Consider the following 14,279-nt stretch of genomic DNA (forward strand, 5'->3'; position numbering starts at 1 on the left):
ATCACTGAGGCATGGAAGCACTGAGGACCAGTAGTGTCTTATTTCCAGGCACTCCCAGAAAATATGTATGAAGGACCCTTCCAGCCCGCATCTCCTTAGGCACAAGCCATCTGGTGCGCTGCTCATTTTGAACCCAAGTCTGCATGGTAGGTATGCTCTAAGAAGTATTTTCAACTGAATCAAACAGAACTTGGAGCGAATTCCCACCTCCCTCTGGGACATCAGTGCCTCCTCCCATTCATCATCCACCAGATCCTGCTCCCACTCCCACTGGTGTTTCAGGTGTTTGAGTGTATCTTGCAAATTATTCATACATAACATTTTTATATTGCATCTACATTTGCCTGATAACGTGCATATTCGTCTTAAAAGAATTGCAGTTCAGTGCCATGGTTGGTAGGCCAATACTTTACTTTGTTAATGCCTTTTTTCTTATCATTTTTTTAATGCTTTTTTCTTATATTTTGTTATTGTTTTAAAATCATTATGTTTAAACGATACCTGCATCTTACAGTAGTCCAAACTTCTTTGTACTTTTGCTTTGCATCAATTATAATCATATTTTTTCAGTGGTGTGCATTAACACTAAAAAAACTGTTTCTATATCTGTTCTTAGTACATCTGCCTTCTAAGAAGCATCCATACTGTTATATTGAAGTTATCCGCCATGGTTATTTTTCCAATACAAATTGTTCATTGCATGCATATGGCCACCAAAGTGTTTGAAAAACATGATTAAAATTTATCAGCTTGCCAAGGTCAAACCTATTGGCTTCACCATTGCTTTTTTTTTTTTTTAAATAGGAAGGTATTTATTGAAATGTCTGTGGTACAAATGAGAGAAAATATTTCTGTAAATTTGACTGCAAAGTAGGCCTTTAAGAGCATTTGTGGTCTAATTCTGATATTGCACCCTCAGCTAATCAGACACCATTCTGACTTGCAGAGAAATACCAGGAGCTGGTGCTTCAGAAATGTTGCATGCTCATGGTTTTTCTTAATTTGAATTTCTAGTGATAACTGGCAGAATTTTGGATTAATGGAATGAGAGGGGGTGCCTGTGTGAAAATCAAGATGTGAAAACTAAGATTCCTCATTTTGAAGAGGAAACCTCAGAATTGTACATCACTTTGACCCCAGAGAAAGGGTGCTATAACATGATTTTCCAAATGTGTAATTACAACACATTAAATGCAACCTACTCAGGATGAGGTCCTTTCTCACTAAGCATCACAATTGATTTACACAACGAAAACTCGACTGGCTTCGCTGAGCTTTAATATTGTCCACACATCATGGAAGGTAAAAATAAATCTAAGCTTTCCATTTGCAACCAGGGCCAATTTTTAGAGGACCCTTGCAGAGAGCAGCTTCAAAATCTCTCAGTATAGACAGGATATGTTTTTAAAACAGCACAACATGTTTTCAGAAAACTCAGTCAAAAACAAATAGAAGAGTCTAGTTGTCAAGCACCAGATGCAGGGCTGCTGCATAGATCATAAAGGGTTCTGGACCTGATTTAGATTTATGACTAGAATAAGAACGGAGCACACCCCAAATAGTGTTCTTGTATTATTAGTTGTATCCATGGATCCTTCAATTCTACTGAAGAGTTACAAAAGTAAATATAATATATTCAAATGTGATATCAATGGTGTATGATAGTTCCAAGACTATAATATTCAATTAACAAATGTAATACAAATAATACCAATATACCATAAATACATACATACAAATTATTAGAAGAAAGATTGATCCAAAACAAAATCAAATTACAAACATAAGTAACAGAAGTTTGACACAGATCATATAGTTCAATCAAAAACAATTCATCTCCAAAACAATCAAAGTCAATACACCCTAGTCCAATTAATCCATGGAACGAGTGTGCAATGTCCAATTTGTTGACTTGGGGCAATGAAAGTTCTTGTCATCCAATGCGAAAATTGATTGCAAGATCCAGACCAGATTCAGCCGACACGTGTTTCGTCCTATAAAGGACTTTATCAAGGCTTATCTTTCTGTATTTGATGTAAGCTGTTCAGGCTATAATTTGCCAATTTTGTACGAGATCAGGACACATCTGTACTTGTTTATCTCCAATAGAACAATTCCAAATTGAATATACGTTTTAAAGTCGCAAAGCGACCTATATCTCCCAAAAGTTGCTCAAAAATCCAAAAAATGTGTTTTGTCTTATTAATGATGGCCTCAACGCAAAAAACGCCCTTCCATGTCAACATCGAGAAAAGTAGATTTAGATCTAGGCAGGAGAGTTACTCCATCACAACGGTTACGCATATCCCATCCTCTGAAATATCAATTCCATTATATCCTATGGAATTTATATTTTGACGGACGGGATATCTGTCACCGTTGTGACGGAGTTACTTGTCCACCAAGATCTAAATCAGACCCTCTGTCTTCTGCCATTAGCAGCCAGGGCGTGCTCCAGAGAGGTGCAACACGTGCCACCCTACCGGGCGTTGACGTCGGGTGGGGGCGTCGTGTTTGCAAGTATATTAAGGTTTTAAAAGCACCTGCTGCTGTTCCTTGCTTCCAGCAATTTTCAGACAACAATAAAAGCATCAAGATAACTGCAGTGTTTAATGTTCTTCTTGGAGAGAGATGAGTTTTGTCCAGGGGAAGTTTTGACTCATTGCAAGGTAGCGCAGACATTTAATATGGCTGCTGCAAAGAATGTGTACCATGCAGATCACAAAAATGCATATATCATAAATAGATCAGTTGCTTATTTCTTTTGTCAGATAAATCCTTTTGTTACTTGCAGTTTCTAAGTTAAAATCCTATATAGAACAGTGAGCTATTAACTGTCATCAAAGAGCTGCATGCAAACAGCAAGGTAAGGATTGGAGCATTATGATTTTCCAGTCTTTCATTATTGTAAAGTTGCAAAAGGGTTAATTTCGGTAAAAATGAGTTTTTATTATTAAGGAGAACCCTCAACCATGTTGTTATGTTTTACATTCTGAGTTTGTGCTTCTCCAGAGCAAGCACTCTTGAACTATACAGTCTATCAGTATGGCTACACCTTGCAGTCCTCTATCTTAAGTAACATTTCCTATACACTGATTCACATATGATTGATTGTCTCTGTGTAATGTGTGTGACGTAAGGCGCTCGGCACCCTACACTTGTATGAGTGGCGCTATAAAAATATTCAAATGCATCCATTAGAAAGTGGTTATGGAGACTTGAGGAGCACTGTTAAAGGGTGGTAGTGAGGGAGTCCGTGGCAGAGGTGGTCAGTGAGGTGCGCCAACAGACATTCTCGCACAGGGCACCACCAGCGCTAAAACCGGCCCTGTGAGCAGCTGAACGTGGCATTTGGCTTTGCCCGTCTACTGCATGAACCTTGATTGTGACAGAGGGTCCTGGGCCAGGCAATGTCAGCAATCCTTTATTTACAGTGTCAGCAGCCAAATTGTTTGTGGCTTTATTGATATCATTGATTATGTGAATGGATATTTAATATCGCATGTCACCAGTGATATCACTGCAGATAGCATACCTAGTGTCAATAGTCAGTCTACAAATCTTTATTCAGCTTAAAAGAAAACCATAAAAGAACACATAACAAAGATTACACCTATACAGATGACAATTACACATACCTGGTGTCAATACTGCATACGTGAAGAGGCTTCTGTACATACACTCTGTACCAATACATGTACATAGTCACATGAATAGCTGCATGCCACTTTGGGCATCGGATGTTTTCATTTTGAGAAAACCGGTGTGAAAAAGGAGAGTCATTTGTGGCTTTTGGTGATGTAATTGATGATGCAAGGGGTGTAATGCCACTGTGCTGTTACTATGGGCTGCTGCAATTACAATCACTGTTAACATATATACTCATTTGTAACTGTGACGTTGTGGAGATTTACGAAGGCACAGATTGTCACCTTGCATGAAGTTTGGAAGTTTACAGTTTTTCTATATTTGCTAAATCAAAAATTATTTTCTTTGGGTCTCAATTTGATTTGCAACATGACTTTTGCTTTGCAGTGAGGTGATGTCCCTAAAGGTTTTATCTCGGCATTCCCTGAAAACAGATGTATGTGAATATATTGTCATGGAATATGTGCAGAATAAGTCAATTGCTGCATGAAGTCTGACTGACACAAGATTAAGCATCACAGAGCACTATTTTACATTTTTGTCCTTTTGAATGTTCTCCAGTTTCCTTTCCCTTTAGATTTGTAGGCCCACCTTCTCACCAGGGGTGAGTGAATGTACCTGCAGGGAGTGGAGTGACTGCAAGAAGTGCTTTGGCAGCTGAACACAATCGAGTCACCTATTAGGAGACCTTGTTAGAGCTGCCTTTTTATCTCCTACGAGAAGGACCAATGAGGAAGATGGTACAAATGTAAAGATTTGCTGCAGGAGTGACAGGCACCACCGATGTCTGATTGACCTGATGGTGTGAGCTTTGGATTGTATAAGTGGTACTTTTCAGAAGGAAAAGGAGTGAAGAGCTGGTTCTCTGAGGAGAGAGGAATAGTGCTGAGGGGCACTCCCATTGGGCAGCGCTGAAGGACCCCTGCCCTGCCACCCTCACTTGAGCAGCAGGGCACCGGAGGGATGGATAACCAGGTATTAGTTTAATGGTGGGCAGATTCTGTGGCGCTCTCCATGTCATGAACCCACGCTGGCACGACACAGAGAACAGCGAGGCGTTACTTGACCCAGCCACACCAATTTCTCCTGAAGATGGCAAGAGGACAGTGCGCAGCGAGTCACCCTGAAGAGCTACCAACCCTTTCGGTGATTCACATGGCTTCAGGTGGGAGAGTAAGATGTTCCTTTCCACAGCCATTTTCAAGTACCAAACAGGGATTTGAGGGTTAACCCGTCATGTAGATGGTTCTTCTGAAAGGGACATATCATGGACCCGACCTCGCACCTGATCACTCAGTGGCATCTTTACCTTCCTATTTATAGAGCTACCTCTCATCAGGTTTAGGATACTTCTGGGCACCATACCCTCAAGGATGGAAGATGTGGCCCAGTCCATCATGAGGTTGAGATAAGGGATGTTTTCTTCAATGTGAGCCACTTAAGACGATACCAAAAGGTGAAGAGAGAATGTTTATATGGATTTCTACCAGGGAAAGGAGAGTCGGATATCGATTTGTCAATAAACCATGACCAAAATGTCAGCAACCAGAATAATGCAAAGGTAGGAGTTGCATATCAGGCAGAGTAGCTCAGTGGTGTGGAAGCGCAGTCTCAAACTGTTTATTTCCTCATTCAGACCTTCATTGCAATGGTTTCCTTTGGCCAAGCTGGCTAGGGGTTCAACGGACAACATAAATACCAGCTTTAATATCAGGCATCTCCAATGAGTACATCTAAGTTCCATAAACCTGTGTATTGGGTATGTCAGAATCTTGGAGCACCTTGTCAATTGACTTCACAAACTCATCGAGTTCTTTGTGTCTAATCACTGAATGCTTTATCTAATGTTGAGGTTGCTCCTTCAGGAAGGGTGTTCGAAGACTTCCTGTCTACCAGATCCCTGTGTTTATTGAACCTGATTGCTCCATATTCCATCCTGCTCAAGCACTTGCTTTTTGGAATTGACCTCTAGGTCATCCAAGCTGGATGTTGTTGAATAGTTTGGCTACCAAGTCAGAGATGCCTTATTTTAAAGGGCTAGATCGCTTTTCCATTTTTCCAGCAGTGCTTCCCAGTTGCTTTTAGTCACATTGTTGCCCAGATCAGTGGCCTGTGTCACACCCACCAGCTTGTAGTGGTAGTGGATGAAACTTTGAATTAGCTTGTTGGGTGTTCTTATCATACAAGAAATGTGCCTTGCGCTAAACAACCAGCGGCAACAAAAAACACATAACATTTGAAGCCTGACGCAGTATCACACCACCGCCTGTAGAGCTATTTTACACCCAATATGGCACACAAGTCCCCAACTGATTAGGAAGAGCCATGGGCTTGGTCCTCGGCCAATAGTTTATTTCGGTGGCCACTCCAGATGTTCAGCTACTCCTTTGGCTGTTTACTATACCCTTATGTCGATCTGTAGTTGCCAAGCATATGACATCTGCATGAGGTCAGCAGCTCTTGGCACATATGTTCTTCTGCATTGCTGCATGCTGGACTCCAAAATGTACATACATTTTTTATAGAGATTTTTATATAGCCATAATCATTTTGGGCCACAGGACTCAAGTTATACCATATTGACGAGGCTTAAGTAGATTGTAGCTGGTATGGGGTTACTGTTCAGAGGAGAGCATGTTTGGTTGTTTGGGCTGAACTATCTCTTTCAGAACAGGGCCGTGGTTGAGTTGCATAGAGCTGGATGCTGTTTGCGGTGCCTCAAGCAATCCATCCACCACTTTTTGTTTTCTCAATGTGGGACGCCCTAAGTGCGAGGGTGATGCCACACATGGGGTCTTGTGTGCACTGTGCCACAGAACTCAAGGTATACCTCACTGACAAGGCCAACATAGGCCAAAAGTGGTCTGGGGTTGTGTGAATTCCCCAGTTCAGGCTGGACTGTTCTGACTGCAGCGGGACCAGGGCTGATTTGAAAATGACTGACTATAGTCTGAGGTGGCATGATGAGCAAAAAAACAATGGACTGGAATACATCCCAAGTAATTACCACTGACGGCCAAGTATTCCACCCATCACTTTTTTGCTTATTGTAATAATTATGAAGGCATTATCACTTTAATATATAGGTATACAATATATATATATATATATATATATATATATATATATATATATATATATATATATAGAGAGAGAGAGATAGATAGATAGATAGATAGATAGATAGATAGATAGATAGATAGATAGATAGATAGATAGATAGATAGATAGATAGAAATGTAGTATATAGGTGCTCAGCCCCTAGAGATTGGAATGTGCACCCACTCCTATGCAGGTTAGAGCCAATCAGGCCTGTGTATCATCAGTGTCATCTGAAGGGAGGTGTATCGTGCACCAGCGGGGAATCAAGGACTACAAACTTCCTGTCAGTGTGTCTGCTCACCCTTTAGTTGCCACATGCCTGGTAACTAGTCATCAGATGCCAGGAAAACAAATGGAGAGGCACACAGCTGCTAGATGACCGCTCCACCCTGAGACTGCTCTGCACCCGTAGTCAGCCCATCACGAGACTACTGCAAGAGCAGCTCATTTAAGGACTTCCACTGAAGGCCACACCCAGTGCTCCACAATGCGTTCCTTTGTAGCTGCATATTACGTCACATCAGTGTTGTGATGTCACTGTCCCTTGTTCGGCCATGTCTTCTCAATGCCTTGCGCCCACTTCTCATATCACACTCCCATTCCCTGCTTGCACAAAACTTGCTTGTAGGTTTTACTTGTAGCATGTCACCTTCTCTAAATATATTTGATTGACAACGCCTGTTACAATTCTACACAGCTGCAAAAAGTGAAAAATCTGCATTAAAAAATTATGGTGACTATTTAGGTGGCTTCTGGGGTAAAGAAAACCAACAAATGATTTGCTATTTAGCCATCCAAATAGTAAGGATACCGTATTATTTGATTGTAGGTGTTAGAAGTGGGGTCTCTAGTTGGCAGTGGTTTGCACCCTTCCCAAGTAGGGATCCTCACTCTAACCAGGGTAAGGGAATCACACAGCTAAGTTAACCCCTGCTCACCCCGTTGGTAGCTTTTCATGAGCAGTCTGGCTTATCTCAGAAGCAATGTATAAAGTATTTGTACACAAACACAGTAACACAGTGAAAACACCACAAATGTACTCCACACAAGTTTAGAAACATAGCCTGTATTTATGAGTAAAACAAGACCAAAACAACAAAAATCATATATAAGCAAAGATACAAATATTAAATCTTAGAAAAGCGTATAGAAACACAATGGGGGTCATTACAACATTGGCGGTAAAAGCCGCTTACCGCCGTGCAGAAGACCGCCAACATACCGCCACGGCCGCGGAATTCCGCCACAGCTATTATGACACACATCTTGGAATCCGCCGAAATTCAGACACCCACACAAGTCCGCCACACCAAAGGTCAGTGATAAACTGGCAAAAACAAATCCTCCACGTCACGCCAACAGAAACACGCCCATGCTATCACGACCCACGAATCCACGCAGCGGTCTTTCAACCACGGTATTCAATTGGCGGTACACACCGCCGCGCTCAAAATACACACACATCTCCAAAACACCACCACATTGGACACTTCAAAATACCCACACCTGATACACATACAAACCCCACTCCCACACACCCAACACAATATAAAACACACACCCACATCACCCACAAACCCCTACGACCAAAAATTAGAGACGAAGGCCAGAGAGAGAGGACAGCACCCCCACCACACAGAGGCACACAACACCATCACCCACACAACATCCACGCACAAAACACCACACACCACTACACATCACCACACTCATCACCACATACACCACCCCACACATCACCTACACCACCCAATGGCACGCCAAAGACAGCCCAGGTTTTCGGAGGAGGAGCTCAGGGTCATGGTGAAGGAAATCGTATGGGTAGAGCCACAGCTATTTGGATCACAGGTGCAGCACACCTCCATAGCTAGGAAGATGGAGCTATAGCGAAGAATCGTGGACAGGGTCAACGCAGTGGGACAGCACCCAAGAAAATGGGAGGACATCAGGTAGAGGTGGAACGACCTACGGGGGAAGGTGCGTTCCGTGGTCTCCAGGCACAACATCGCGGTTCAGCGGACTGGTGGCGGACCCCCACCTCCTCCCCCACAACTAACAACATGGGAGGAGCAGGTCTTGACCATCATGCATCCGGAGGGCCTCAGAGGAGTCAGTGGAGGAATGGACACTGGTAAGTCAAATCCTAACTATCATATCCCCCACCCTGCCTGCATGCTATCACACACCCCCACCCTCGCCCCATCCCCTATCACTCCAACTCCTCACTAATGTACTAATAACACAAACCACCCATTCCCAACACCAAGCCCTGCATGACACAACAAAGCATGGACACCCATCACTAAATCATGCCCACTGCACATACCCATAACAACCCCTAACCATCATCACACAAGCCCCCACACAGGAATGCTAGCACTGGGGTACACGCTCACCCACCCATTGCACACCATGACACACACAGATGCAATAATCATGCTTTTATACCCCTGCAGGACCACTACCTAACGTCACCAGACAGGAGGGTCCAGACATCTCTACCCCACCCACAGAAGAGGCCCACAGTGATGACAGCAGCTCTGGCCAACTGGATCCAGATGACCAGCCCGGACCATCGTGGGCCTCGGGACAGTCGGTTCCCCTCGCACAGGCACAGCCCAACACTGACCTTCCACCCTCTGGAAACACCAGTTCAGCACCCACCCGGCGGGTCCATGCCTCTGTACCCAGGACATGTCAATCAGCTGTGTGTCCACCACTACAGGGAACCCAGGATAACCCACCACCCCAACAACAATAGGGACCTGGGGGCAGTGGTAGTGGGCACACGGTCCAGGGGACGGAAACACAGAAACACAGGGGACCTGGGAGGGCTGCTGTGCGACGGGCGGACAGGCCAAAGGAACCCACTCTCCACGATGCCCTCTCCTCCATCATGGGAGCATACCACCACTCCCAGGAGACGATGGCTACGGTCCGGGCCAAGTTTCAGGAGACCCAGCGCCTGCAGGAGGACCAGTATTTGGGCTTCAGGGAGGAACTCAGAACCATCAGCTCTGCCCTGGGCACCATCGTAGGGGTGCTGAAAGACATACAGAACACCATGAGGGACACCGTGGCACTCCAAGGGGCCCATGACACTAGCCTGGACGATGAACTGCCCACCACCTCCGCCAGAGCTAGTGGACAGGACGCCCCGCCACAGGACCACCACACCAGCACCCCACCCCCTGCAGACGGAGAACCACCCCGCAAGCGGTCCCTGAGATCCAGTAACAGGACAGAGCACAATGGCAAGACCCCCACCAAGAAATGAGACCATCCTGATTGTCATCCCACTGTCCCACTTTGTAACCCTGTCCATATTGGAACTGTCCCAACTCCACTTCCTATGCCCATATGGGCAGTGCACCTGTGAGACTAATAGACTGGACTCTGCCATGGACATTCCTCCATCACCCATCCCCATTTTACCACCCCCTCCAATAATTAGCACTTCAATAAACACCCTTGAACCACAAAACAATCTGGAGTCAGTCTGTGATTTTGAAAATGTGTATTAGCTATAACAATGACAAAATCCGTTCACAATAGTAATGTCAACATACCTATGTCACACAGCACAAGTCCATGAAGGATGCAAGCAGATGACACACGTTGGTAACCACACCTGTGAAACCGTAATGGAAATGTACAACTCAGTTACCAAATACCGCTTGAAATTGACAGACAGGATAGAGGTAGAAGTGTGAAAGTAAAAGTATTAGTAAAGAAAGTGTTCTGTCCTGTGTGTCACTGAAAATATTGCTGTATGACTGAGTCCCTGTTGTCAATGACTTCTTTCTCTGCTTCCTCCTCATCACTGTCCACAGGCTCCACAGCTGCCACAACACCGTCATCTGGACCATCCTCCTGCAGAAAAGGCACCTGGCGTCTCAAAGCAAGACTGTGAAGCATAGAGCAGGCGATGATGATCTGGCACACCTTCCTTGGTGAGTAGAATAGGGAACCACCTGTCATATGGAGGCACTTGAACCTGGCCTTCAGGAGGCCGAAGGTGCGTTCGATCACCCTCCTAGTCCGCCCATGGGCATCATTGTAGCGTTCCTCTGCCCTGGTCCTGGGATTCGTCACTGGGGTCAGTAGACAGGTTGGGGTAACCAGAGTCCCCTAATAGCCCCACCCGGTGCCTTTGGAGTTGACCCATCACATAAGGGATGCTGCTATTCTGCAGGATGTAAGCGTCATGCACAGAGCCAGGGAACATAGCATTTACCTGGGAGATGTACTGGTTGGCCAAACATACCATCTATACATTCATGGAATGATAACTCTTCCGGTTCCTGTACACCTGTTCACTCCTGTGGTGGGGGACCAGAGCTACATGGGTCCCATCAATGGCACCTATGATGTTAGGGATATGTCTCAGGGCATAGAAGTCACCTTTAACTGTAGCCAAATCCTCCACCTGAGGGAAAACGATGTAGCTCCTCTTGATGATACGCACCCCTGCGGACGTCACCGCCGCAGACGTGACTGCCATTTTCTATCTGTGCAATCACTCGATACCTGATCTTCAACAGGAGAGGACCTACACTGCAAGTGCTGCTGTGACCTCGGTCTGGAGGAGACAATGGCACGTGCGTCTGGGGAAAGGGCTCCTGCCTTCACTGCACAGGAGTTGGAGAAGCTTGTGGACGGGGTCCTCCCCCAGTACACGCTACTCTACGGTCCTCCAGACCAACAGGTGAGTACATAGGGTGCAAGTTGTATGGGCTATGCCTGGGTGGAGAGGGCTGGATGTAAGAAAGAAGGGGGCAGAGTTCTGCGACCATGAATGAGTGTGAATGCATGTGCCACATGGCAAGGGCAGGGATGTGGGCCACTCACTTCGACGGTGCAGCTGGTAATAACTTCTCTTCTTCCCCTGTACATGTCATGTAGGTCAGCGCCCACCAGAAGAAGGATATTTGGCGTGCCATCGCCAAGGACATCCGGACCCTGGGGGTCCACCAGAGACGGAGCACCCACTGCCGTAAAAGATGGGAGGACATTCGCCGCTGGAGCAAGAGGACGGCGGAGGCTCAGCTGGGGATGGCCTCCCAACGTGGGAGGGGTGCCCTTCGCACCATGACCCCCCTGATGTTCCGGATCCTGGCGGTGGCCTACCCTGAGTTGGATGGGCGCATGAGGGCATCACAGCAGACACAAGGGGGTGAGTACAGACTCATTCTGCTGACTTTGCGTGCTGTGGAGGGGTTTGGGTGGGGGAGGAGGGCTGTGGGTTTCCCTAGGCCAGGGCGAGTTCCGTAGGCTAGGCCCCTCTGTAATGCAGGCCATGTGCCACTCCACCCCACCTCTGTAGAGTGCCAAGTACAGGTATACATGCCCCTGTGTCATCTATGTGTGCAGATGTCCACCATAGCCATGTCGGCCATATCCCAGGAACTGCGTCTGTAGAGGCCAAGAGAGCGGCGTAGTGCAGGGGGCTGCTGTGTCTGTATTGTCCACCAACGGTAGCGGTAAGTGGTAAGCCATGCACTCAACCTGTCTTTCTTCTGTTTCCCACCCCCTTTTTGTGCTCTCCTTGTTCTTTTGTGCATCAGCATCATCAGGCGGAGGTACAGTGGCACCGGAGCATGAGGGGGCTGCATCCCACATGGCCATGGAGGGCCACACCACGGACTCTGAGTACACCAGTGGGACGGAGGGCGAGAGGAGCTTCACGGCGGTCACCGGATCAGCAAACAGCGACACGGACTCGTCCTCTGATGGGAGCTCCCTTGTGGTGGCGGCACCATCTGTGCCCCCCACTTCAACAGGTACAGCCGCCACCCCCCCTACCAGCACCGCCTTCCCAGCAGCCCCTCAGCCTTCGCCCCGTGCCCGCTCACCCAGGAGGGTGGGCATCACCTTCGCCCCAGGCACCTCAGCCCCTTCCACTGTCACCTCTGCTGCCCTCAGTGAGGAGGCCATTGACCTCCTCAGTTCACTCACTGTTGGGCAGTCTACCATTGTGAATGCCATCCAGGGTGTAGAGAGGGAGTTGCAACACACTAATGCATTCCTGGAGGGCATTCATTCTGGTCAGGCTGCCAATCATCGAACCCTGCAATCTCTGGCCTCAGCACTGATGGCAGCCATTGTCCCTGTGTCTAGCCTCCCCCCTCCAACTTCCTCCACCCAGACCCAATCCCCTGTACCTCTGCCTATCCCAAGCATATCATCAGACCAGCCTGCACACACCTCAACACACAAGGGAAGCTCAGGCAAACATAGGCACCACACATCCCACGGGCACTCACACAAGCATCACTCACATACAGACACAGCAACATCCACTGCCTCCACTGTGTCCCCCTCCTCGTCGTCTCCCTCCTCCCTCCCAGTGTCGTCTACACTCTCACCTGCATGCACTACCACTACAGCCACTAGGACTCGCACCAGAACACCCAGCACCACACCCCGCTCACCTGCACTCACCACCCCCACTACCATTTACACGTCCCCTGTGTCCTCTCCCAGTGTGTCGGTGATGCCCCCTCCCAAAGTACACAAACGCGGGCACACACACACCAAACATCCATCCACCTCCTCTTCCTCCACTCCCAGACCCCCTCCAGCTACCCGTCCCAGTGTTCGTCAGAAACTTTTCCTGAGCAACGTTGACCTCTTTCCCACCACCCCCCCTCCAATTCATAGGTCCCGTAGTAGCACCTCAGCCAAAAAAAGTCTGCTAACAGTGGTGCCTGTTAGAGGTATGTGGAGTGCACCGCTCACAAGGGTCCCGGGGGGAGTGTTGAGTCAGCTGTGACTCCTCCCAAGGTGGGGAAGGGGCAGAAGAAAGCGCCAAAGTCTGGGAAGAGCAGCACGGCGGAGAAGGCTGCCATCATCCCCGCTGCCCAGGACGCCACCGCCAGCCCCATCGTCACTGGTCAGGAGACCACCGCCAGAGTCAGTGCCCAGGAGGGCAGCACAATTGTCACTGGTCAGGAGACCACCGCCAGATTCGGTGCCCAGGAGGGCAGCACAATCGTCACCGGTCAGGAGACCACTGCCAGAGTCAGTGCCCAGGAGGGCCCCGGCAGCCACAGCCCCGCTGGGCAATGAGGGACCGCCATGGCACACACCGCTGCACAGGTCAGAGACAGCAAAGTCAAGCACCGCTGAACAGGGCAAGCACCGCTGATCAGGGCAAAAACCGCCAAATCAAGCACCGCTGAACAGGGCAAGCACCGCTGAACAGGGCAAAGACCGCCATGGCAAGCACCGCTGAACAGGGCAAAGACCGCCATGGCAAGCACTGCTGAACAGGTCAGAAACTGCAAAGTCAAGCACCGCTGAACAGGGCAAAGACCGCCATGGCAGGCACCGCTGAACAGGTCAGAAACTGCAAAGTCAAGCACTGCTGAACAGGGCAAAGACCGCCATGGCAAGCACTGCTAAACAGGGCAAGCACCGCTGAACAGGGCAAAGACCGCCATGGCAGGCACCGCTGAACAGGGCAAGCACCGCTGAACAGGGCAAAGACCGCCATGGCAAGCACGTCAGAAACTGCAAAGTCAAGC

The sequence above is a fragment of the Pleurodeles waltl genome, chromosome 1_1, assembly GCF_031143425.1.
Source record: "Pleurodeles waltl isolate 20211129_DDA chromosome 1_1, aPleWal1.hap1.20221129, whole genome shotgun sequence".
Taxonomy (NCBI): domain Eukaryota; kingdom Metazoa; phylum Chordata; class Amphibia; order Caudata; family Salamandridae; genus Pleurodeles; species Pleurodeles waltl.